At 43.5% G+C, this 26,900-nt stretch overlaps 1 long non-coding RNA gene across 5 annotated transcripts in view; it reads left to right on the top strand.

Annotated features, from left to right (window-relative positions):
• LOC113241256 (uncharacterized) overlaps positions 1 to 26,900 on the top strand; it is a 342,792-nt gene that overhangs the window by 5,831 nt on the left and 310,061 nt on the right. The window contains exon 2 of one of the 5 annotated variants that reach the window (XR_008959991.1): positions 13,322 to 13,437. The exons of the other annotated variants lie outside the window; for them this stretch is intronic. This is a non-coding gene — a long non-coding RNA (uncharacterized LOC113241256). The remainder of the gene's footprint in view (positions 1 to 13,321; positions 13,438 to 26,900) is intronic. 5 annotated transcript variants of the gene reach the window in all.

Genomic DNA, 26,900 nt, shown 5'->3' with positions numbered 1-26,900 from the left:
AATGTGGAGCCCACTGTGGTCAAATGGCTGAGTATAACTGAAAGGATGCTCTTTACCCTGATGACATTTTAAGAATTCTTAAATATGTTGACGAGGAAACCAAGCAGCTTTGTCCTTAATTGACTTTATAAAGCCTGCCAGACGTCTGTCAAGAGGGTGACAGGGAAGGCAGCAGGTCAGTTAATGACTGACAGTGCCTGGCAGGGGCTAAGGCTTGAAAAGAAATGGGTCTTTGAGAGACTGGGTGTAAGTCAGTGCGAAAATCATTAACGGGGAAAAGATTTTGTTTTTGGATTTGCTCTAATGGGTATTTCTTAACTCCAGTTTCATTTACTAATTACTTAGAGTGTAGTTTTGGCTTATAAATGAGGAGCTTAGATTTTTATTTAGTTTCTGACCTACGCTATCTCAGTTTCATACTTACTCCTTGGTTGACAGGCAGTTCGTTCAGGGACAGCTGGCAAATAGTAGGATCTTTCCAGCATGTGGAGTGAAAGCTCGGGGCTGAGGTAAAATCCCTATGCAAGACCTTTAGAGCCTATGTAAAAATCATCTATTCTGGACAGTTGTAATAGAAGGTGAATGACAAATGCCATTTGTGGTAGGCTTCAAGTGACCCTGCGATTGCAGCCCCTCTGCTTAGGGTCTGGCTCTGGCTCCGGCTCAGTTCTGGGGTTCTATTGGCAAGCTCTTTCAGGACCTCCTTTCTCTCACTCACCGTGGGGTCAGAATATAAAGGGCTCACCAAATGTATGCTACATTTGTTACTTTCTCCAAGCTGCTGGGCTTGTCACTCAGTCACAGAAGGAAGTTAGGTTTGGCTGACATCGTAGTCCTCATTGTCCCCTTGATAGAGTGCCTCGTGTACCTCAAAAACTTTGCCAACTGATTATTTTCCTTTTTTGGTTCCAGGATTTTTCTAGGTATGAAAGTTAACAAGTCTCTAATTTCTGACCATTGTTTCTCCCATTTTAATGCTGCTTTAATGTTCATTCATTCTCATTTATCAGACTTCTCTTAGTTTTCCATGAGCAGGCTTCGTATGCAGCAACACTGGGAGTCAGCCAAGCTGATCTTGACACTTTCCCGCTCTGGACTCCACTCCCTCCTGGAACAATTCTTCCTTATCTGCATTGGGAATTGAAACTGTGACCCACCCCTAAATGCCTAGAAAGCAACTAATTTGCTTCCCACCCACCTCTAGGCTTAAAGTATTATCTTTTCATAGTCTTTGCTATTTTAATAGGGACCTGTTCAAAGACTTAAACCCTTCAAAGGCCAAGGGGCTGTGTCTCTCTTGGTGGAATTTCGTAGAAGGGTGTGCTTGTCGGTTGGGAGCTTCGTTTATCCTCCATGCACCTCTGCTCAGAGGCAGCCCCATACTCTAGCAGTTTTCAGTGGGGGAAATAAAAGGCATTTGTAATGATGGTGGCGTCTGTTTCCAGGGGTTTAACATTTTCTCTAAAGCCAGGAATCTTATTTTACCTATCTCCTGATTCAATGAAAGGGCTAAGGTTTTTGAAAGTTGCAAAAGTATTTGAGCTCATTTTGCTAAGAATGAATTGTTCAAGGTCTTCAGTGAAGATGTGAGCAAACTTTTAGGAAGTGAGTTTAAGAATGTCATGGTACATCGGAAACCGGGGATGTACTGTATGGCGACTAACATAATATAATAAAAAAACATTAAAAAAAAAAAGAATGTCATGGTAAGGGGTACCTGGGTGGTGCAGTTGGTTAAGCATTTTCCACTCAGGCGGTGATCTCAGGGTTATGAGATTGAGTCCCGAAGCATGGAGTCTACTTGGGTTTCTCTTTCCTTCTTGCCCCGCTCACCCCCTGTGCGCTCTCTCTAAAATAAATAAATCTTAAAAAAAAAAAGTCATGGTAAAATAAAGGGACAGCTCGTGAGGACTGTGAAATCAGTGATGTATTAGGTAAACCTACCCACAACACTGCTGGGGCCCTAAAATCGTGGAATGTCAGATTTGGGAAGGGACCTTAGAGACTCTTTAGCTTATCCATCTAATGGGGGGAGAGGGAGCGCGGAGTAATGGGGACGTGGGAAAAGACACCCGTGCTTCGGAGTCAGAAGGACCTGGGTTGGAAGCCCACTCTTGGTGGGTGACCTTGGGGGCAAATGAAGACCTTTGTGGGTTTTAGTTTTCACTTCTGGAAAATGAGGATGTTAATGTTCTCTAATGTGGGCTGTTGTGAAGTTTGGAGATCATGCTATCTACGGCACTGGGAATAATGCTTGGCCCATTGTAGGTGTTCAGCAAATGGTAGCTGCCATTATTTCTATCCTTCTTAGGTTTCAGACGAGGAAACTGAGAAGTGGAGGTTAAAGGAGTTCCTCCAGGTAACTGAACATTTTATTTCAGAAGAGGGACTAGAACCCAGGTCCCTGACTCCTTGGCCTATACACGAACAGTGCGCTGCTCTGTCAACTGTCGCATGTGGTAGACAGCTCTTTATAAGAAAATGCCAAATTGAGGTAACAGATAAAATCTTCAGTCTAGTAATTGGAATGTGCAGATTAACCGTCCTTCCTCTCCGTGCTCTAAAAAAGGTTGGTGCAAGACCAGTGTATGAGACTAACAGGAGTCTCCTGGAAATCACCTTCTAGAAAGAGAATTACAAGTGCTGAGTGGGTATTGAACTTGTTTTGCTTTTATTGTATTTTTTTTAAAGATTTTATTTATTTATTTAACAGATAGAGACAGCCAGTGAGAGAGGGAACACAAGCAGGGGGAGTGGGAGAGGAAGAAGCAGGCTCCCAGCGGAGGAGCCTGATGTGGGGCTCGATCCGATAACGCCGGGATCATGCCCTGAGCCGAAGGCAGACGCCCAACCGCTGTGCCACCCAGGTGCCCCTACTTTTATTGTATTTTTAAGTTTTTACTTATTCATTTATTTACGTGATCTCTCCACCCCACATGGGGCTCGAACTCATGACCCCGAGATCAAGAGTTGTATGCTCTACCCACTGAGCCAGCCAGGTGCCCGGGACTTGTTTTAAAGAAAGAAGTATTAGTATTTTTATGAAGTGACAAAAATCACCATTTGAAATTGAATAACTTGTGGTTCTTTGACTCTAAATATCTCTGATGTCCCCTGACTACAAGTATTTACTTCATTTGAAAGTAAAGGAAATTGAGGTCTACAGAAGTGAGGGACTTGCCCAGTAAGCTGGTAAGCGGCCAGATCCTAATTAGAAACAAGGTCTCCTCCGTTCAGAGTACTTTCTATTCCACAATAATTCTCCAGATTAACCCCCCCCCTTTTTTTATTGGTGGTGTACGTTCCGTGGGTTGGGACAAATCTCTCATGTTGTATATCCATCTTTATAATGCTATAGAGTGTATTCACTACCCTAAAAATCCTGTGCTCTGCCTCTTAATCTCCCCCATGGCAACAACTGCTCTTTTTTATTGTCTCTGTAGTTGTGCCTTTTGCAGAATTTCATATAGTTGGAATCAGTCACGCAGTGTGCAGCCTTTGCAGATGGGCTTCTCTCACTTAGGAATAGGCATTTTAGCTGCCTTCATAGCTTTGCGTGGCTTGCTAGCTCATTTCTTTTGAGTGCTGAGTAATATTCCATCGTCTGGACGTACCACGGTTTATCCATTCATCTCCAAAAGGGTGTTTTTGTTGCTTCCAAGTGTCGGCAATTCTGAATAATGCTGCTGGAAACTTCCACGTGCAGGTGTTGGTGTGGACGTAAGTTTTCAACCCCTTTGGCTCGATACCAAGGAACAGCATTGCTGGATGGTGCCGTAGGAGAATGTTGAGTTTTGTAAGAAACCACCAAGCTGTCTTCCAGAGTGGCTGTAGCAGTTTGTATTCCTGTCCGCGATGGACGAGGAGTTGCTCTTGCTTTACATGCTTGTCGCCATTTACTGTCGTCGGTGTCCCGGATGTGGGCCATTCCCATAGGTGACCCTTTTATTTTTCTTGCCTTTTCGGATGTCGGGTTCTTGAGTAATAACGGAGTAGAGGCATGATGGTCTCTGAGAAGTATTTGAGACAGTGTTGTTCAGCTATCTTTATTGCTAGCAAATGGTGCCATCAACTTGATCTATCTATCTGTCTAGAAATACTGATTGTGCAGGGTTTTGAATATAGCTGGCTGGTCACCCGGATTCCTTCCTCCATATCCCACTCCAGCCGTTCTGCAGATTTAAGTCCCTATTTCAGTCTTCCTGCTCTGCCTCTTGGTCTAGCTTTCAGCCCACAAGGTTTAGACTTCCCCTAACCCTTAAGTTCCTGCGGTTGGTCCCGTTTGCTGTAGGACATCAAAACTGCTCGAGGGCCTTTTCCCCATCTGTCTGGTTTTCCTTGTGCTCTGCTCTGACTGACCCTAAGCTCGTGCCCTGGGATCTGCCTCTTGTGCTTCTTACTTTTAGAATGGGGAAACGACGGGTGATTTCTAGGACTTCCTCCTGTCCTGATACGGGAGCTAATAGTGTTATCTTCCTGATAAGAGTTCCTAGAAACTGTCAGAGGAACTTGATGGTGTCCCAGGGCCAGGCTGACAACCGCAAAACTATGCTGAGGGTTCTAATAGAAAACCTGTGTTTCACTGCAGCAACCAAAGGCTCGTTGTAACCGAAAGACTGCCTGGGAGGAGTGCTGCCCCCATATAGCTTGTAGAATCTTTCAGAATAGGTTTACAAATGACTTCATTATTGCTCAGTGGAAGCCCAATCAAAAGTACCACTAACAGCACTTGCTTCAGCTCAGCGGGCTCCCACAATGTTGCATAATTGGACTCTTAGAAGTAGTAAATCTTTGAGTTAAAATTACACATCATTAATATGACAAAACGTGGTATTGGCATCTTTTCTTCCTGGCAGCTGGAGGTGAGGGCTACCTGGGAGGGACTCTGTGTCCCGCCTCTACTGTGTGACCTTGGGCTGGAAGAGGGTTGGGACGAGAAGGAGTAGTAGTTAAACAAGGGTCTCGTGGAACTTCCTGTTTCCATCTCTATATAAATCATTTTACATTATGCAAGTTATTTCTCTGAAATTCAGTTAGACTCCCAAGAGTAAACCATTTCCACTCCCACTACTGTACTTTCTGCCTGCTCACCAGGTTCTCTTATTTGTAAAAGGAAGCGAGCTATTGTACTCTATGTCCTTCAGAGAACAGAAAAGGGACAAACGGCAAACAGGCTTTCACGGAGGCAAAAACAGTTCTGGACAACCGGGTTATGCATTGCTGCTCGTGTAGCTAGGGAACCCTGAACGAAACTTGACAGAAACTCCTGAGGAACAAAACCTCCCGGTGAGCGAGCCTCACACTGAGCCATGGTAATCCCCACCCCGCCCCCCATCACCCCCTTTCCCTAGCCCCATAGATCACTAGACATACTGCTTTCTCTGGATTCCATTCTCTGAATGGTTTTATGGGACCCGTATTTCAGGTATGAGGACTGGGACTACAAATCCTTCCTGAACCAAAGGCCAGTGGTCCTCTCTTCTCCGCCCCAGGACATACACACGCAGGGCATGCACACACAATGTAGCACTCTTGAAATTTACTACCTGAAAGTTTCTCTTTGCCTGCACCTGCTTCTCTTAGTTTGGGTGTGATCCTGGAGAGCTAGAGCCAAGAATTGATCATCTATCCGTCCGTCCGTCTGTCCATCCATCCATCCATCCATCCATCCATCCACTGACCCATTCAACAAATATTTGAGGGCTTACAGTTTGTCAGGTACTTTATTTGGCACTGAAGGAGGATATAACGATGTGTTAGATGCTATAAAGAAATAAGTGGTATGAGAATAGAGGATACAGGGACCTAATACTCCCCAAACGTCAGGTTTTTCTTCTCCTATTGCCCGGGCTCTGAGGTTCTTCTGCCCTTCTATTACCTCCTTAGTCCCCAAGCCTTAATCAAGAGGAGACCATCAGTATCCCAGGACCAAAGGTGGCTGTGCAAATGGTGAGCACAGGATCTGTCCACTTTATCAAGGGGGAACCATTTAGATCCTGTTCTTTTAGGACCGGCAAACCAGAGTGCTCGGTGTATCATGGGACGTAAACTTAGAGGCTGGAGCATGATCTCATTTTTGTGAAAGAAGATTTCTTTAGGTACTGCTAAGAAGAAAACATTTATTTTTTGTTTGAGCCATCACATCTGGCCTCTGGATAATTCAAAGAACTTTCATTTTTAAAGATAGAAGAGAAAAACGGGGTCAGAAAAGGGAAAGACCAAGCCTTTCTACTAGGCATTAAAGTGTCCTAAAAGTCTTTTTACTCAGGCGATCACTAGGCGCCCTGTGCTAATCCTCCGTAAGGTCGAGTCCTTCTCTTGGAGTCCCACTAGCCCAGTAGGCTTGTATTGGTCAAGAGACTGATGAGTCAGTCTAAACTTGATTGGGAGGGATAGAGGAGTAAGCTTCAGCTTCTGGACTCCCTTTCAGCTCACTGACAAACAGATTTGTGGGACCTCTTGAAGGTATCAGCTTTAGTGAAGGAAGGTAAGATGCTAAGTTCAGGAAAGAAGAAATTCGGAGTGATGAGAGGGTTGACCTTAGATGGATGGGGAAGGGGTTTCTTCTGTGGCATGCTTTGAGGGTTTCCCCTTGCAAAAAAATGTCTTTCGCCAGCCTGCAGTAGGAATCTATTCCGGAAGCCAACCAAAGTACTGAAAAGTCAATTCACTCCGAGTCTGTTTACTGAAAACTATCTTGCTGAATGATTAACTGGCCAAGTTACCAATTGACGATTTTTTTTTGAAGTTTTGCGGTCCTTTGCTGAGCCATCGTGTAGCCAATATGGGATGAAGGGGAGGAATGAAGTGGGAGCAATAAGGAGATTCTAGATTCTGTCCCTTCAAGATAGTAGCATACCTCTGCTTCCTCTGAAGTTGTTTAATTTTTTTTAATGATCTCAGTTTTAATTTTAATTTAATTTATTTTAATTTATTTATTTTAGAGAGAAAAGCAAGTGGGGCGAGGGGCAAAGGGAGAGGGACAGAGAATCCTTAAGCAGACTCCGTGCTGAGCATGGAGCCTGACGAGGGACTTGATCCCGGGACCCTGAGATCATGACCTCAGCCGAAGGCAGACGCCTAACTGACGGAGCCATCCAAGTGCCCCTCCTTCCTTATTTTTAAAAGTAATCGCTACATGCAACATGGGACTCAAACTCACAACCCCCAGATCAAGAGTCACATGCTCTGCTGACTGGGCCGGCTGGGCGCCCCGAAATTAATTACTGATTCAGCAAAGACTTGTTTCAATTCACGACTTAATAATAATAAAAAAAAACGATTTGTGCTCTATGGCATCGGTGTTAGCTAAAAGGCTAGGCTATAGTAACTAAGCTCAAAACCTCAGTGTCCTAAAACAGGAAAGGTCTACTTCTCACATGGCGGATACTAGTGCAACTTGTGGGGTTTCCCAAAGAGCACAGAAACCCAAGCTGACAGACGATGAACCTAGGCTGATAGCAGCCACAGGATGGAAGAGGCTCTATTTGGAGCATGTTCCAACGTAAGAGAAGTCACTGAAGGCCTTAGACTGTCTCAGGTAGGAAGCGATACATATAATTTGCTTCTGTGTTTGACTAGCCGGAGCTAGTCGCATATTCCTACCTAACTGCAGACAGGCGAGGTCTCTTTTACTGAAAGGGGAACAGGAATTGGCCACCGCTGGGAAGGGTTTTCTGCCATTTCAGGTTTATGGAGTTTCGTAGCTGTCATTTTCCTGTATCGAGAGGTGGGTGCCGAACGAGGGTTGGTGGGGGAGCTGTGTGCCATGGCAGAGGCTTGGGTGGCCTTTTCTGCCCTTGGAGGTGGAGCAGGCAAGACTTACTGTCTTGACCTTGGTAACCCCCGCCCCCCACTCCACAACTTGGACACACATATATGTGCCACACATGCTCCGTGGGGGCAGGCAGGAGGGCAGAAAGTCTGGGGGTGCTCTGGAACCCACTGGCAACTAACGGGCTTTGATGAATCGATTATGTTGTAAGATGGATTTTGGAGAAATGGCTTTGGGTGATTTGGTTTTTTTGGGGAGTTACCCTAAAGGCTGACATTCTAGCCTGTTCTTTTTGTGTTTCTTCATTTCGTTTTAAAATTGTGGTTTTTTTCTGCTTTGCGTTCTAATCAACAGATACAATTCTGATATAAACTGTAGAGGATGGTGATTTGATACACGGACACATTGTGACAGGATTCTTACCACCAAGTTAATCATGTGTTTTTTTACATTTGAGCATGACTTTATCATGAGAAAGAAGGGATAATTTTATCAGCCGGCTGATGACAGGCTGTAGTTTGGAAAGGGTTCGGGAAGCCAGTACCAGGGCAGCCAGTATTAGGAAGGTTTTGGTTCTGGCTGTGGGGGAGGGGGTGGGAGCAGTGGGGGTTGGGCGATGCTACTAGATGGAGGGCACGATTTTGTCGATTGCTCTTCCTTGATCCAGAGCCTGGTCTATGAGGACTAATTTTGAAAGTCCAAGGAACTGGTCTTCTCTTCTTGTTACTTTTGAGGAATGCTGCTTTATAGTGGAAGCTACAAACATATTTTCTATTCTGTGTCGGTTCACAATAAATTAAATTAGTAGTACCTTTTTACGTTAAGCTGAAAGCACTTTTTTATAACAAGATTTTCAAGATTTTAGTTTTAAGTAATCTCTACACGCAACGTAGGGCTAGAACTCACAACCCCCAAGACCAAGGGTCATGTGTTCTACTTACTGAGTCAGCCAGGTGACCCTTATAACAAAAGATTTTTATTAAGACATTTTATTTTATTTTTTAAAGGATTTATTTTAGAGCGAGCAAGGAGGGGAGGGGCAGAGAGAGATAATCCTCGAGCAGCCTGAACGTGGACCCCTATGCAGGCTCCATCCCAACTCCCATGAGCTCATGACCTGAGCCCAAGCAAGAATTGGATACTCAACCAACTGAGCCACCCAGGCGCCCATAAGACAATTTTATATTACAGTAATTAGAATTGGCATACATTTATTCCTACAGATTTATTTTACTCTTTTTTGAATAAAAATTGCATATATTAAAAAGCATACAACAGGATTTGATATACATGTACATAGGGAAATGATTTCTTTAGTCAAGCTAATTAACATATTTCCTCACCTAGTTGACACTTTTTTTTGTGGTAAGAACACCTGAAATCTGTGGTCTGAACAAATTTCGAGTGTTCAGTACAGTCATATGAGCTGTAGTCCTCATGCTGTACATTAGAGCCCTAGATGTATTCATCCTACGTAATTTGTACCCTTTGATTAACCTCTCCCCGTGATTTTTCACTTCCCCATCCCCGGTAACTGCTGTTCTACTCTCTGCGTCTATGAGTCTGACTCTTTTTTTTTTTTTTTTAAGATTTTATTTATTTGACAGAGATAGAGACAGCCAGCGAGAGAGGGAACACAAGCAGGGGGAGTGGGAGAGGAAGAAGCAGGCTCATAGCAGAGGAGCCTAATGTGGGGCTCGATCCCATCACGCCGGGATCACGCCCTGAGCCGAAGGCAGACGCTTAACCGCTGTGCCACCCAGGTGCCCCTATGAGTCTGACTCTTATATACCACATGTAAGTGAGATCATGTGGTTATGTTTCTGCAGTGTCTGGCTCATTTCACTTAGCTTACTGTCCAAAGACAGGATCTCCATTTTTAAGGCTGAGTAATGTTCCATTTTATTACACACAATACACACAATTTTTTTTATCCATTCATCCATTAATAGACACTTGGGTTGTTTCCACATCTTGGCGATTGTGAATAGTGCTATAATGAACATGGGGCAGTAGCTCTCTCCCCAGGGTCCTGATTTCCTTTCCCTTTGGTATACACCCAGAAGAAGAACTGTTGGATCAGATAGTATACCATCTTCCATAATGGCTGGATCAATTTACATTCCTACCAACAGTGATCAAGGGTTCTCTTTCCTCTACAACGATGACCTCTTTCACAGAAATAGAAGAAACAACTCGAAAATTTGTATGGAACCAAAAAAGATCCTGAATAGCCAAAGCAATCTTAAGAAAGAGGAACAAAGCTCGAAGCCTCATGCATCCTGATTTCAAACTATATTACCAAGCTATAACAATCAAAATAGTGTGGTACTGGCATAAAAGCAGAAACATAGACTACCGAGAAAGAAATCCAAGCATAGATGATGAACTAATTTTTGATGAGGGCACCAAGAATACACAATGGGGAAAGAATGGTCTCTTGATTTAATGATCTTGGGAAAACTGGATATCCATGCAGATGAATGAAATTGGACCCTTACCTTACACCATATACAAGAATCAACTCAGAGTGGATTACAGATGGAAATGTTAGATCTGAAACCACAAAAGTGCTAGAAGAAAACGTTGGAAAAACTCGTTGACATTGGCTTTGGCAGATTTTTGGGATATGGCACCAATAGCTCAGGTAACAAAAGCAAAAATAAGTGGGAATTCATCAAACTAAAAAACTTCTGCACAGCAAAAGAAACGACAAAATGAAATGGGAGAAAATATTTGCAAACAATACATCTGATAAAGGGTTAATATCCAAAATATATAAAGAATTCCTACATCTTAACAGCCAAAAAAACCCAAATAACTTTTTGTTGTTTAAGGCAGTGGGGGATATTTGCCCTTGGGAGTTCTTTTTTTTTTTTTCATTTACATAGACTCTATGTCCAATGTGGCACTTGAACTCATGACCCTGAGATCAAGAGTTGCATGCTTTACCAGCTGAGCCAGCCAGGTGCCTCAAAACCCAAATAACTTGATTAAAAACAAGGAGAAAGGGCTTGAGATTTTTTTTTCCCAAAAAAGACCTCCAAATGGTCAACATGTATGTGAAAATGGGCTCAACAAGGCTAGTCATCAGGGAAATGCAAATCAAAGCTGCAGTGAGATATCCCTTACATCTGGAAGAGGCTATTAGCTGAAAGTGCTTGTGCTCATAGTATATTTAGAAGAGAGCTTCATAGTAATTTTGTCCAATGTTTATTATACACAGATTTAAAGGAAAGTATGTGTTTGGATCCTCCTCTCTGTTATCTCGAAATCCATTTTTTTAGGTCACACTGTATGAAATTGCTGATCCACTGTTTAATTGTTGAAGCCATTACTCTCTTCCTGCTGGTCTGCCCATAGCTTCGTATAATGAAAAGATCAGTGGATGAGGAATCAGACGTTGTTGTAGCCTGAGATCTGCTGATATTAAGCTTCAGACAAGTCAATTAACTTCTCTGACAAATAGGGGGCATACTGGTCTACCTCTCCTACATCCGTTCTTTTAACAGTTATTCATTGAATGCCTGCTTCCAGGCACTCTGCGAGACACTGGGGATGTGGTAAGAGCAGCATGGGCCCTGTCCTCCCGAATCTCCCAGCCTTACAGTTTATTATTGGGGCACTTGTACTATCCTCTTCAGTAAGCTTTCTAAATAACTCCGCTGTTTTCGCTAATTTAGGCTGAAGTCTGATAAATGCTCTTTCCAGTTACCCAAACCAGGTTAACTGAGATGAACACACTGGCAGAACGCTGCCGTTGACATCAGCCAGTTGAAAGGATCAAGTCTGATCCATACCCACTTGGCCTACAAGCAGCAGCTGTTTTGCCATCTGTTCCAGCTTCGGTATAGCCCACACTGCCTCTGTAGCAATCACGTAGAGCTCTCTGCTTGGCAGTAGGCCCTCCTTTAAAATACCCACCCACACGCGAAACTCCAGGAGATGTCTTTGTGCTAGCATGCGATGGGAGTTGCCCAAGGAAGGCTGAGCTTGACTGTGGAGTAGGGCCAGGCTTTGAGAAGGATGCTTATTTTAGTTTATTTAACATGAAATTGGCCTAACTTTGAAAGTATGACAAGCAAATAACAGATTTCAAAAGGTACAAAAGGGTCTACAAAGAACATTAATTCTCCTTTGAACTCTGGCCCCCTCCACACCGCCAGCCTCCTTGCGTCTGTCCTCAAAAGCAACCACTGTTAACAGAATTGTTGTCTCTTTCCAAAGATAGTCTATGAACATACAGGGTACTCATTTTAAATCAACGTTAGTGTTTATTATTACTTCTACAGTCATTTAGTAGAAAACAGTTGATCTCACCTACCAGTTGACTTTGGAGCCTTGTCTGCTCTCCCGGTTGTACCCACATCCTGGGTTGTTCCCCATTATGCACATTTCCTGGATTTCTAGTGGGAAGACTGCTCTTCCCTAAGACCAAAGATCAATCAAAAGTAGTTTCTTCCCAGGAAGACGTGGTGGAGTCCTAATATACCGAAAGTCTAAACCAAAGTGATTCTTTAGCTAGTTCCCTGTGGGTAGTATTTAAAGAAAAATTATAAATATTTCTAGGCACACTGAATTTCTGACGCTGGGCCAGGCACTGTAAGGAGAGGACAAGGGGTTCTCTCTAAACTGCCTTGGGAGGGTGCGCAGTGAGGAGGGGTGAAGCTGCCTTACTTGAAGGAGAAGAAACCTTGGTGTTCGGGCTCTGTTTCCCTGGGAGTCCTGAGAAAGCCAGAAGTAGAATGAGGATGTAGTCAGTTAATGACTTCATAAATTATTCTGTGCATGCTTTTCAGAAGGATTTGAAGTATTCATGATTCTTCGTAGTTCAGAATGAGCTTCTTTTCCCGAGCAGCCCTGGGGTCTCGGGTCTGTATCAGTAATCCTGGAAGAGCATTAATAGCTGCAAAGATCTGCGGGCCACCTTGGACCCCCGCTCCCTTGGCTGAGGGATACGGTCTCCTTTAAAGCCTCAGCTCTCCCCTGGGATTTGGGACCACCATTTGCTTTTCTTTATGCTTTTGAGCAAAGTTAGAGGAGTCGCTTTTGGAGACGCCATATCAACCTGGTTGCTAACCCTTGTCTGACCTTGAAGACGCTGCTCGTGACCACACCCTCCCTGATTTGTATTTGGGGTCTTGTCCTGTTTCCTCACTTGTCCTAGAATTGAGATGCTTTGCCTTCCCAACCAACATCCCATTCCAGTCTTTTAAAAGAGTCATTCATTCATTCATTCGAAAAGGTTTATTGTTTTGATAATTACTTATATGTCCCATGGGTTAGACACCGTGCTGAATGCTGCCCAGTCCTGATGGAGCTTCTCTTTCTAACAAGGGAAACAGAGTAAGCGAAGAGGTCACTGTAATTCAGGTGATATATTATAATCACACCTTAGAGGAGTGAGTAGAGGGGTTCAGGAGCACGTCGTAGGGTACGCTAATTCAGTGGGGCTGAGGGTTAATCTGAGGTTTGAAAGATGAGTATACAAATGGCCTAAGCAGAACAAGTTAGAAAAGACTGAGAGAGATTTCTTGTACTTCTTAGGGGTTCTGCTGTCTGTGTTGAATCTCCGTGCCTGCCGTCATATTGTGGTGTTTTCCTGCCTCCCAGAGCATCTGCTTGGCCCATAGATTCATACCTTCGTGATGAGGTCCACACAGGTGGGTATTTTCCAGATATGTGCACTGTGGGTCTCTCTGGTCTTTCAGCCTTAGCCAGCCCTGTTTCGTCTCTCCAGCACTCATTAGGGTAGCATATCGTCCGTCCATCCCGTGCTCCTGGACAAAGGGGCATTTGGAACTCCTCAGAAATCGCACTCAGAAGTGTCAATTTAGGGTGTGGTAAGGAGGCAATCTTTTTTTTTTTTTAATTTAAAGATTGTATTTATTTATTAGAGCACGAGCCAGGGGAGACAGAGAGAGAGGGAGACTCCTGGATCATGACCTGAGCTGAAGGCAGATGCTTAAGGGACCGAGCCCCCCCCCCCCCACAGGCGCCCCAAGGAGGCCATCTTCAGACGTGTCAAACTGGTGGTGGTGTAGGGAGACACTGTAGTTGCTGCCTGCACCAGAGCCCGGCTGAAAGGTTACTTCAGATGGATTTGAGGAGGCAGTAATGGCAGAAGGTCATGGACTTAGGCCTGGGAATTGGGTTGGCAGGACGCTGGCAAGAAGCAAGGCAAAGGGCAGCTGATGCTAGCAGGTGTGGATCAAAATGGCCAGGAAGGAGAAAGGAAGGAGTTGGATTAGTGGCCAAAGCAGGATCTTGAGCGGCAGTCAAGTCCAAATTCTTTCCTGGAGCCATCAACTCAACGTGAAATGTTTTGAATTATAAACTGGAACAGACAGATGATGAACTGGCAGCCAAGTAGTCCGGAAGCCAAGGTTGGTTGTTACTAGGGAAACAGGAGAAGCACAAAGAGGTGACGTGTTGGGATGCGACACGAGGGCTTCAGCCAGGGAGTTGTATTGGCAGTGGTTTTGGAGTGTTTCTTTTTTACAGAGATAACTCAGGGTTTCTTCCATCAAGTTAGGGTCTTGGGAGGAGATAGTGCCCTTCCTCGTCCGGGATTAACTTGACCCTTCTTTTTGCCCGGCCTGAAGTTTTGCTTCCAAAGGAAGTTGGATTTGGTCATAAGGACCTTGTCTGAGTGCCTCCCTGGAAGACTCCTTTTGTGAAACACTCAGCCTTAATCCTTTTCATGTGCATAGCTTGACATTAAGATTTCTAAGGACAGGAAGTCCGGAAACAGGCATTCCCAAAAGGTGGGTTGATGCTCTCCGTGATTAAGCTAACTTCACGGGTCTTCACAAAGTGTGGAAAAATGAGATCAATATGCAGTGAGGCTTTTGGGGGGGGGCAGGGTGAGATTTATCCATATTGAGATGATGTAATTCAAGTATATTATGTCTTCATTTTGGAAGTAATTATATGTGTATATCCTGAAACAGGTAAGTATGGGTTCAAGGAAAAAAATTGCCCTAGAGAAACAAATAGAATATTTCCACTACCTTAAAACTCCACTGATGGGTCCCTCCTCAGTAGCATTTCATTGCTTCCTCCTTTCCCAGGGGAAAGCACTCTCGACTTGAGATAATCATTCTTTGCTTTTTCTTTAGTATTATAGTAACCGGGTGTGTATTCCTTAATATGTATATTGTTTGGCTGTTTTTTAAAGCTTTGTGTAAATGGAATCCTCTTCCATATATTCTTCTTTGACTTGCTACTTTGACTCAACATCACGTTGGTGAGTTTTATCCACGTTAATGTATGTTGCTGTAATTGTAGGAATGCAGCAATTCTTTTAGCCAGTCATTTATAGATATTCGATTTTTTCCAGCTGTTTTTATATTATAAGCAAATGCCAATATAAATGTTATTTTTCTTGTCTCTTACTACATACGTGAGAGGGTTTCTCTTGGGTATTTACCTAAGAGTAGTATTGCTGGGTTAAAGGATATGTGGACGTTCAATTTCATGGCGTAATGGCAATCTGTCTTCTAAAGATTCTAGAATTTTCCAAGATACCCAAGAAGTACCAAAGCATCACAGACTCCATATTGGTACTCTGTTGGACTTTATTTTTTTTTTTTGCCAATTTGGTGAATATTTGTGGGCGTATAATTAGGATTTTAATTTTGTGTGATGCTGATGTACTATCGAGGCTTTCATTGTGTTTTCGTTCTTCCTAAAAGTCTGTTACATCCTTTTGCCCATTTTTTCCCCCTGTGTGGTAGTTGGTCTGTTTCATACTCATTTTTAGGGATATGTATAAATGTGCAAATACACATACACATGCAGTGTTATATGTTGTAGGTATCTTTCACGTTGTCTTTTATTTGCTTTATGGTATCTCGATGAATGGGAGTTCTTAATTTAAGTGTAGGCAAATTTATCAGTCTTTTCCTGTATGACTTGTACTTTGTGTTTTAAGAGGCCTTTCCTTAGTGAGATGTCCTAAAAATAGTCTCCTTTTTTGTGTAATAATTGCTCTGATTTTTATCTTTTGCTTTTAAATGTTTAATCCACTGGGAACTTGTGTGTGTGTGTGTGTGGTTTGAGTAAGATTCAGGTAATTATTTTTTTCCAAATGCATAACGCTTTGTTCCAGCACCAGTTTTTCAAAAATCTGTCCACTTCTGGGGGCCCCTGGCTGGCTCATTCAGTAGAGCTTGCGACTCTTGATCCTAGGGGTCATGAGTTCAAGCCCCACGTTGGGCACAGAGCTGACTTCAAAAAAAAAAAAAAGTCCATCCATTCCCTTACTGATTTGCATTAACATCACTGTCCAATGTCATCTGCCCATGTATGCAGAGTGCTGTTTCTGGGCTTTGTGTTGTGTTCCATTGATCTCTTGGCCTGTCCCTTTACCCAGTTTACAAGATCTTAATGACTCTCGGGGGCGCCTGGGTAGCGCAGTCGTTAAGTGTCTGCCTTCGGCTCAGGGCGTGATCCCAGCGTTCTGGGATCGAGCCCCACATCAGGCTCCTCCGCTATGAGCCTGCTTCTTCCTCTCCCACTCCCCTGCTGTGTTCCCTCTCTCGCTGGCTGTCTCTCTGTCACATAAATAAATAAAATCTTTAAAAAAAAGAGATCTTAATGACTCTAGCTCTATGACAACTCTTGATTTCTGGTAGGGAAATTTCCTCCGCTTGTTCTGTCTCATCATGTGTGTCTTGGCTATTTTTGGTCCTTTGTACTTCCTAATTAATTTTAGAATTAGCTTGCCGAGTTTCACAAAAGAGAAATGTTGGGATTTTGATTTGGATGTTACTAGAGCCCTTCATTGTTTGAAAAAAAAAATTAAGCTAAAAAAGGGGGGGCCAAAAAGAAAGCAAAAGTGTACAGTACATTCTGCTATGAGTCTTAGCTGATGCAAAGGTTTCCTTCTTTAAAAATAAAAAAAAACCTGACCCCTGCTTGACTTTCCCTTAGCATTTTTGTATTTTTAATTAAAAAGTGTTTTGGTGGTGGGTAAAATTGACAACCCAGTCATTACATTGGTTTCAGGGGTAGCGCACGGTGGGCGATTTGACTTCTCTCCCCGCTATGCTCTGCTCACCACGGGTGTGTTTGTTTTTCTTAGCAGGGTGGCTAGAGTCTAGAGGAGAGCCCAACTTTTCTATTTTTTTTAAACGTAAAAAGGCCTTTACCATTCTTTCTGAACAATAATATTTGAACCATATGCGATGTCATCAAATGGGCTAGTCAAGAATCTGTAAAAGTTGAAGGAAAAAATACCTGTTTTTATTTTTATCACCATGGTAATAGTTCCAGTGGAAGAAATAAAGGAGAAAAACCCCATAAAGACAAGAAACAAAGTCCAGTTACTACTTCTACCTCGAAAAACGTGGAAACACCGTGAAAAAGAAATGTATGCAGGTTACGAGCCAGACTATACCATCTGAACTAATTACTGTAAGTGTGCCCCAAATAAATAGCTTCTTTTTTTTTTTTTTTGAATACTTGACTGAAAGATTTCTTTCTGGAACTTCTCCGTAGTTGATCCTCAGTAAATGCCTTGCTCTTAATTGTGATACCATAAAAGTTACTTTGTTTCATCAGATTCTCGACTCAGACCAATCAAGTTTTCATTAGTCTGTTTACTGAGGAAAATCCCATCATACTTGACATTATTTCCAATTCATCCATAATCCTCCATTATGTTCTGTTTTTTTGATTGAGCTGAAGTATTCATCAACAGAAAGGTTTCTGGTATACATCACTCGGCATCTGAAATACATTTCCCATAAAGGGGAAAAGCCCATCTTGGGTCATCCCGTTGTTGGAGTTGTTTGCTCCATTTCATTAATAAAGAATAACAGAGCCCAAGGAGAACATCAATAAATAAAATCTAATATACTTGTCTTCAGATTAGAAACGTTGAGGTTTGTCTCTTACTTAATATTTATAAAACCTGAGTTCTCAGTTCAGGAAAGTACTCTTCCATTTGCAAATAAACAAAAGCTAGAATTTGCTTGGCTGCCCCACCTTTTGGCAGAACCAGTTTACGGAGCAGTCGAGTTAATATATCAGAAACATATGTATTTATCCTACGCTGGCTTCAAGGTTGGAAGACAAGAAAAGGTTCTTAAATGCGATTGGGGGTCTGTAAGAACCGCACTTTTTTACTTTCCATGCCTACCGCTAAAAGCATCCTGTCACTCAAGGCCAGTCCTCCAGAACCGGTTATCCTTTAAGGAAGTGGTTGGCAGACCTTTGGACTGATGAGATCTGTGACCTCGTATGTCAAAATGAAGATGGACGGAAACGAACATGGATTGCCAGTTTTTAGAGACTATTACTAATTGCCCTCCTTTTTAATATATACATGATGTTTTAACATGAACTTAAAGTTTTAAAAGACATGATTTCAGACTAAACCGAGTCCGTCAGATAAATTGAACTAGAGGAGAAGCCCGATATATAGATTTCCGTTTTGAGTACTAGGTGAGGTTAGGCAACTAGGTCAGCCTTCCTTTCGAAAACAAGTAAATGCTGTACAAAATTATCTTGTAAAAGTCCCCTTAAATTCATCAATGGCTAGCAAAAGAAGAGTACTTTTTAGGCCAAAAAGTAAGCTAGGAGTCAGATCGTGGAATGGTAAGACAAGCAGCAGGTAGCGTTCGCCCTGAGAGCCGGTGTTCTGGAACAAAGGAAACTACCTCTAGCAATGCTTTCTGCCTTGAAGGTTTTTTTTCTGGGTTTGAATATAACTACAACCTCTTAATCTTGGGTAGAACCGGTCTGGTATGGTTTTTTTCCTTTTTTTTTTTTATCATCACCCTTTTTAGATTCATGTGGTTCACACATGTTTCTCGTGAGCAGCAGAGAATCGAAATTTCTTTTCCCAGTCTGCCCAAGTTCGCCTTTTAACAGGAACATCGAGATCAATTTACCTTTATTACGATGACTGATACAGTTGAATTTACATCTCTCCTTTGAATCTGTGCTATCACAGCCTGCTTGGAACTTTGACTGTGGGAGTCAAAATAAAAATAGGCGTCTTACTGAACCTTGGTGGATTCTTGAGTCAACAAGGAGCTCATTTGATGATAACTCCTTGTTTAGCCACGCGTGTCCAAAGAAGAATGATAAAGAATTTTTGAGTACAAATGAAACGTGTTGAGCCTAGACTCCAGCCACTGGAGTAGGAAAAACAAATGCTGAGGCGAAAGTCCAGCCTCGTGGCTGGAGGAGACTTCTTCGAAGGAAAGGTTGTTTTTTTTTTTTAAAGATTTTATTTATTTATTCGACAGAGATAGAGACAGCCAGCGAGAGAGGGAACACAAGCAGGGGGAGTGGGAGAGGAAGAAGCAGGCTCATAGCGGAGGAGCCTGATGTGGGGCTCGATCCCATAACGCCGGGATCACGCCCTGAGCCGAAGGCAGACGCCCAACCGCTGTGCCACCCAGGCGCCCCTCAAAGGAAAGTTTTGTACCAGCTGTGGTTCATCGCGGAATGTGCTGTACACTATCGCTTTTTACATAAGTGGCCTGTTGTGCCTTGTGTCCCTCGATGATTTTGTCTCCGAGCATGAATAACCATTGATAGTAAAGATACCTATGTTGTTTGTTACCAAAGCCAGTGGTTTTTGTCAAGGAAGACAGTAATAGGGATTTTTTTTTCCTGGTTTAGATTAATATTTCATGTATTTTTTTAAATATAGTGTGTCTACGCTTTTATATTCGTGAACACAGAATTATTATAACTTTGAGACAATGGCTTCCATGAAGGATGATGGGAGATGCAAGAAGTGATAATTTAAATCTTTCTAATGGGAAAAAAGTTTCTATTTTTCTTTTAAATTAATTGAATTTAAAGAGTATTCACACGTAATTAGGTGAATCATTCCTTCATGCCTCCCCCTTTTTTTTTTTTAGAGATTTTATTTATTTATTTGAGAGTGAGAGGAAGAGAGAGCACAGAGGGAGAGGGAGAAGGGAGTAGCAGACTCCCCGCTGAGCAGAGAACCCAACGCGGGGCTCCATCCCAGGCCTCTGGGATCGTGACCTGAGCCGAAGGCAGACTCCCAACTGACTGAGCCAGCCAGGAGCCCCTTTGGTTCCTCTTTCCTACCTTGAATACATACGCCTAGCTAACCAATAAGTCAAATGTGTGCCACCCACATGCTATGGGATTCCAAAAATGTTGGATCTAATACACAGTATAGTGAATATAGACAACCGTGTTGTATTATAATCATCAAACTTAAGAGACCAGATCTTAATTATTCCAACTACAGAAAGGGAACGATAATCATGTGACATGACAGAGGTGTGAATTATTGCTACATTGGCACTTATTACAATATATAAATGTATCAAATCAAATCAACGTGTTGTACAGCTTAAGTTCTTGCGACGTTATGTCACATATATTTCAATTAAAAACCTCTATCTGTAATATGTTTCTGAGAACCCTCCTGCATCCTGCATTGAAAACAGTGTTACAACAGTGAATAGAAGTTACACCCATTCTGTGAAGTAGGTACAGAAGGGCTTAAGAACACTTACCATAGGGGTGCCTGGGTGGCTCAGTGGTTGAGTGTCTGCCTTCATTCAGCTCAGGGCGTGATCCTGGCGTTCTGGGATCGAGCCCCACATCAGGCTCCTCCACTGGGAGCCTGCTTCTTCCTCTCCCACTCCCCCTGCTTGTGCTCCCTCTCTCGCTGGCTGTCTCTATCTCTGTCAAATAGATAAATAAAATCTTAAAAAAAAAAAAAAGAACACTTACCATAAAGAGGTTTCAAAGACTGCTAACATAAACACCGAAGGTCTTTTCTGCATAAATCTCTTGGAGATGTTTGAAATTCAACCATTAAGAATTCTTTTTAGTTTGGGGGCACCTGGATGGCTCTGTTGGAGGGGCGTGTGACTCTTGATCTTGGGGTCTTGAGTTTGAGCTCCACGTTGGGTGTAGAGATTATTTAAATAAATCTTTAAAAAAATTCATTGTATTTTATTATTTTTTTAAGATTGTATTTTTATTTATTTGAGAGGGAGAGAGAGCAAGCGAGAGCACAAGAGCAGGGGGAAGAAGCAGACTCCCCGCTGAGCAGGGTGCCCACTGCGGGACTCGATCCCAGGGATCATGGCCTGAGCCGAAGGCAGAGAGTCACCCAGGTGCCCCTACTGGACCTCTTTGCTGTGTGAGCAATAGATGATACCTAAGGATGCTAACACTTCGGGTATGTGAGGGGCTGATGGAGGAAGGGTAAAAGATGACGAGTTTGGGGACATTGAGACCAACTCCGTGTACCACATAATGTCCGTTTGAGGGCGAGAAGGGCCTGCCCACTAAAATTGTCCTTGAAATTTAGTGGAAGCCTGATGACACTGGTCACGTTCTTCTATCGAAAGGGGAATGGGCAAGGAGGAGGATGGGGGAGAGGGAGAGGTAGGGGGTGTCAAGGTGATGGTGCAAGCTTAGGGCTTACTCGGAAACCAGTTGAATGGAAGTGTGAGATCGGCTTGTAAAACTTCTGCAGTATTGTAGTAAATGCCTAAATACCAACTTCATGTTCCTGTTCTGTTTATAGCAATAGGTGCAGGGACACCTAACTGACCCAATGAAGCCCTGACTGCATTGTTTTTAGGGCTGAGAACAGGTTCTAACACGTGATGGTGAATCATGCCGCTTCTTGGTGTGGATTCTGTTAAGAATGATGGTTACTTTAACTTCGGTAGAAGGTTTTTATAAAGCAGCCCAAAGCCGGTGGCAGTCTAATGAACAGAACATGATTATGCCGGCAATAGTGTTGCTCGGGCACACTCAGAAGATCTCAGTAAACACAGTTTTAAAATCCCTATTGCAAATCTGAGATCAGAAGAGCTACTGGGATGCACCGTGGGCTTGCCGGACGGGAGTTTAGGGATGGGTGGCACAAGAGACTATATTTTTTGTGTTAAGAGAGTGCATGCCAATTTCATACATTCAGCCAGGGACAGCTGAATACTCCCTGCCTTAGCAGTTGTGAAATCTTTCCCTAATAGCAGTGATTAGCTACAACTGAAGTGGGCATTTGGCTTTATGAACAGTCATTTTCAGATTGAGGTGGGCTTTCATCCTGCAGGAGCATTTAGCCAGAGCCTTTGAAAAGGGCATAATTTGGTCTTTCTTTAAAATGTCAAGGAATCTACTACTTAAATGGGCCTAAGTGACCCGGGCAGCGTTCCTCCAAGCAACGGAGAGGATTAACCTGTGACAGCGCCATCTATTATGGAAGGGCTGGAAGGAAAAGAAAATTGGGGGAAATGGACAGAGCTCTTTCACGTCCCTTTAATGGAGAGATCACCGTGACCTGACTGTTCTGGCCCCGCAGAAGGAAAAGCCCCAGTATCCTTCGGTGTCTCAGCAGGAAGCAGGGGGTACATGCAAAAGGAGTGATTGAAGGGAATTGAATCAAGGCCCTTATTAAGACCGTGGGCAGTGTTAATGGGAACAAATAAGCGTTGGTGAAGCCCCCCCAAGGAGCTGTTGCCACTTCTAGTTCTGAAGGGCTTTGGGGAGGAAGTCATTGCTGAAACTCAGCAAGAGCCGTCATTGCCAGAGAGGGCCGCCCAACAGGGGTCGTGGCCTATGATGGGGGACCACCGCCTCTGCCACCCCACTGCCTGGCAGGAAGACAGCCAGGTCTCCGGGGGTGGGGGGGGGGCAGGGGGCTCTCCCATTGACCAAACTCAGCTGGAAGCCAGAGGGCAGGGGAGCTCACTTGACGCAATCCATCAAGGTCAGCCTGTAGATAAAGATGAAGCGAGAGAAGGGTCGAGAATGCAACTATCAGGATGGCCAAACCAAATAATGTGTCTCCTTAACAGTTGTGAAGGAGTGGGGGAGGGCGTCCTGTCTCCGGCCCACCTCTATCTAGGAGATTGGTAACTCTCCATTTCCAGCAGAGGATGCCTGGGTGGGCCCGCGAGAAAGCACCGTGAGTAAATAATGTTCCTCCGTCTTGAAGGGCTCGGTTGCGAAGGTTCTAGAGCTTCTGGAGAGGTGGAGACCTGGGGACTTGGTTTCTCAGGGGTGACTATGACAGCACGCCACCCATCAGCAGCAGTGGGTTATGAGCCACTGTTGTGTTAGCCCACCTTCTATTCCATTGTGCGCAGACATTGACAGATCACTGTCTACAGGGGACAGAAAAGAATACTTCCCATACAGTTGAAGAAAGGCATATGTATCATGAAGAAATAACTCCCTTTGGACGATAGTTAAAAAATAGGAGGGTAGACAACGACTTTAATTCTCCCTTCCTTTCTTCTCCCTCGCACCTTTCTCTTAACTATCCTTCCCTGCTCTCCTTGACTATAGCTGTTCAGTAATGGCATTAGGCTGAAATGAACATTATATTGTCCTATTATGAAACCCATCCATGTGAGAAACTTGAGTTCTGAGCCAAATGTTTCTGACTTAGGGGGAAAAAACGTGCATGTGTAATCTATACCTTACTGATAGATAATTCACATACTGTACAATTCATCCATTTGAACTGTACAACAAAGGGGTGCCTGGCTGGCTTGGTCAGGGGAGTGTGTAACTCTAGATCTTGGGGTTGGGAGTTCGAGCCCCATCTTGGGTGTAGAGATTACTTAAAAGTAAAATCTTAAAAAAAATAAAAATAAAGTTTTTTAAATGGCTTTTGGTATATTCTCGTAGTTAGGCAACCACCATGATTATCTAATTCCAGACATTCATCAATATTCCAGTGTATACTTTGTTTAACCATTCATCGCTTCATGGACATTTGGGTTGTTTCCGCTTTTTGGCTCTTACGAAGTGCTGCTATGAACGTTGCTGTACAAGTTTTTCTTGGACGTAGGTCTTTATTACTCTTGGGTCTGTACCTGGTAGTGAGATGACTGGATCGTATGGTAACTGTAGGTTGAACCTTCTGAGTGCCTGCCAGACCATTTTGTACAGATGCTGTCCCATTCCCTGTTTCCATCAGCACTGTGTGAGGGTACCCGCTTCTCCATACTCTCGCTAACACTTACTGTCGTCTTTTACATGGTAGTTATTCTGGTGGGTGCGAAGTGGTATCTCATTGTGGTTTTGATTTACGTTTCGCTGACAGCTTCATGCACTGTTGGCCGTTGGTATATCTTCTGGTGAGAAATGTCTGTTCAGATACTTCATCCATTTTTTTAAATTGTGATATTTAGTGTTCTGTTATTGAATTTTTTTTTAAGATTTTATTTATTTATTTGACAGAGAGAGAGAGACAGCCAGCGAGAGAGAACACAAGCAGGGGGAGTGGGAGAGGAAGAAGCAGGGTCCCAGTGGAGGAGCCCCATGAGGGGAAAGAAATGGGGATGACTTTAATGGTATGAAAGGGTTGATGCTACCTGGAATGTACTTGTACCCAGACAATAGTCAGTCACAAATACCCTGACCTGTAGAAGTTTGCCTGTGATGCAACCAGATGCAGATAGGGAGGGGTCTGAAAAAACAAAAACAACAAAAAACACAGTGATGGGGTTCTTGGCTGGCTCAGTCAGAGAGCCTGTGACTCTTGATCCTGGAGTCATGAGTTCAAGCCCCACGCCGGGTGTAGAGATTACTTAAATAAAAACTTAAAAAAACAAAACCAAAAACACAATGACTTTTGGTTTGGGGCCAGATCTATAAATCCCTGTATTTAAATGGAAAATTCTAACTCTCATGTTGTTATGGGGAAGAGACCGTGAAGTAACAAAAGGACTCTTGATTTGTTTGTGTGAAGGGAACTCAGGACCTCTCTAGTTGGGTTGTAGGCTTGAAAAATTATATGCTGCACTGCTGAAAAGGAAGCATCCATCGTTTTTCGTCATCCAAAGACAGTGACTGTATATGACAGTGAAAAGCTATTTGGAATGATGAGTAAGAAAAACCTACAGTGTTCACATTAATCCCCCCCCAATATTCTCCTAATTTTATTCCCCTCATTCCTTCTCCTTTTTTTAAAAAAAGATTTTATTTATTTGAGAGAGAGAGGGAGCGAGCATGAGCAGGGGGAAGGGGGAGGGGGCTGAGCAGGGAGCCTGACATGGGGCTCGATCCCAGGACCCCAAGATCATGACCTGAGCCAAAGGCAGCTGCTTCGCGGACTGAGCCACCCAGGTGCCCCTCCGTGAAGACTTTTCCTGATGAGGTGAAGAAAACCGTTTTCCTCAAGGGTGTGACAGAATCCCCACAGCCCCCTCCCGGCCCTGCTCCGCCATTTTGCTGCTCCAGTGCGTCATCTCCTCAGGCGCGAGACAAGATGTCCGCAGCTGCCGGCTTCGGATACAAATCATGGCCATTAGACCCCTTACAGGCTCACGGGCTCCTCGGGTCCTCAGTGTTTGTGTAACTTCCCTTGAAGCTGGAATGCTCCTCCCTTCTCCTATTGACAATTTCCCTTTCAGGGTTTTACTCTTGTTTATCTGCGAAAAACAGAGAGGCAGCTCATTTGAGTTGTGCAAAAACCTCAAATCTGATGTTATTCTTTATTGTGCTTGTTTACATTCTTCCTGCGTAATTAATATAGCACGTTAGGGTCCAAATTAACATTGTTTTCTACAGCTTAGTCTGATGTTTGGCTAGGTGGCGTTTTCTCGATGCCGTTGCCAAAAACCCCAGTGCTGTGTTTTTTAACTCTTTTTTAATTTGGTGAGTAATTCATGGACACACTAAAATAGTCCCCTCCTCTATTTTACAACGAAACAACGAAGACCCTCGTCAAGTACGATATTGTTAGGCAGTAACAGCTCTGATCCTGTGGCTGGCCCAGCCTCAGTGCTGTGGACCTCTAAGCGCGATTAGCTGGGCTTTTAAAATCACAGTTCCTGGTGACTGAGGGCTGGTGTCCTGGGTCTCCGTCTGTGTGGCTTGGGCGGGGATAGAAAACAAAATCAATCTCTTTCCCGTGAAGAAGCTGCACAAGATGGGGTTTCTCTACTTAATGTGAAAGCAGAATGGAGGCCTCTGTTCAGGCGTTCGTGCTCATCAGGGTTGGCCATTTAATTTCTCCCCATTCATACATCTTTCAAAACGATTAAAAGTACCTTTCACCGTGGTCGCATTTGGTGAAATAAGGGGGCTCACAGATTTAAATTAGTCTTTTGGGGCCCCGTATTCCAAGGAGGAAAAAAAATCTTCCATTAAGGAGTTAACCAACATTTTGTTAAAAAAAAAATCAAAATTTTGCAAGGATTATTTCGTAGAGCTGGTTAAAACTGCCGAAGAAGACAAACTTCTTGTGACTTTGGTGGAGTGTTGTGGATGCCAAGGAAATTCGTATCCTGAGCAAAAGTATCCTTCTTTTTTCTTCCATCAACATAATGAATTGTTAGTTGTCTCAGCAGTGAAGCAGTTGGGGGCTAGCTCATTTGGTATTCTGTTTTTATTCGGGAGGATGCCCAGGACACTGGTAAGGCAAACATTTCCTCCAACTCTAACAGGTATTTAGTTTCTCAGCGTAGCATTTTGCCTGTGGTAATTTATCTGTTCATTTCCAACCCCCTCCAAGTAATGCATATGAAAATGATTAATGATTATACCTTTATTTTTATTTCTTTTGGAACTGCCAGCCCTGACTATTTACAGAAGATCATTATATTTTTATAGATCTTAAGCACATCTGCTGAATCAGCAAAGCACAGAGTTCCAGCAATTTCACTGATGATAGCTGCATCTTTTGGATATTGTAAACAACAATTACCGAATCACTTGGGAGGGGGGGAAGGGAAGACCCTGGGTGTTTTAAAGGCGAGTAAATAGAGTGGAAGTTTTTAAAAAATCTTGCTGTTATAAGCTGTAATGAAATGGAGCTCCATAGCAGCCCCAACTCCTTAGACGTCCCCTAAACAACAATACTTCCCCCAATGAGTTTTCCCTGCTTTTTCAGCTTGAAAACGGGAAGCCAAGAGTTGGGAGGGATGTGAGTAGGCTTCTCTTCCAGGGATGCTACTCTTTTTCTTTGGTTTTTAAAGATTTTTATTTGGGGGCATCCGGGTGGCTCAGTCGGCTAAGCGTCTGACTCTTGGTTTTGGCTCAGGTCGTGATCTTGCGGGTGGTGACATTGAGCCTTGCGTCCTGCTCCACCCTCAGTGGGGAGTCTGCCTGGGATTCTCTCCCTCTGCCAATTCCCCGCTCTTGTTCT

Source organism: Ursus arctos, chromosome X (assembly GCF_023065955.2).
Source record: "Ursus arctos isolate Adak ecotype North America chromosome X, UrsArc2.0, whole genome shotgun sequence".
Taxonomy (NCBI): Eukaryota; Metazoa; Chordata; class Mammalia; order Carnivora; family Ursidae; genus Ursus; species Ursus arctos.
Note: the sequence above shows the minus strand (reverse complement) of the source record. Positions and strands in the feature narration are given on the sequence as shown.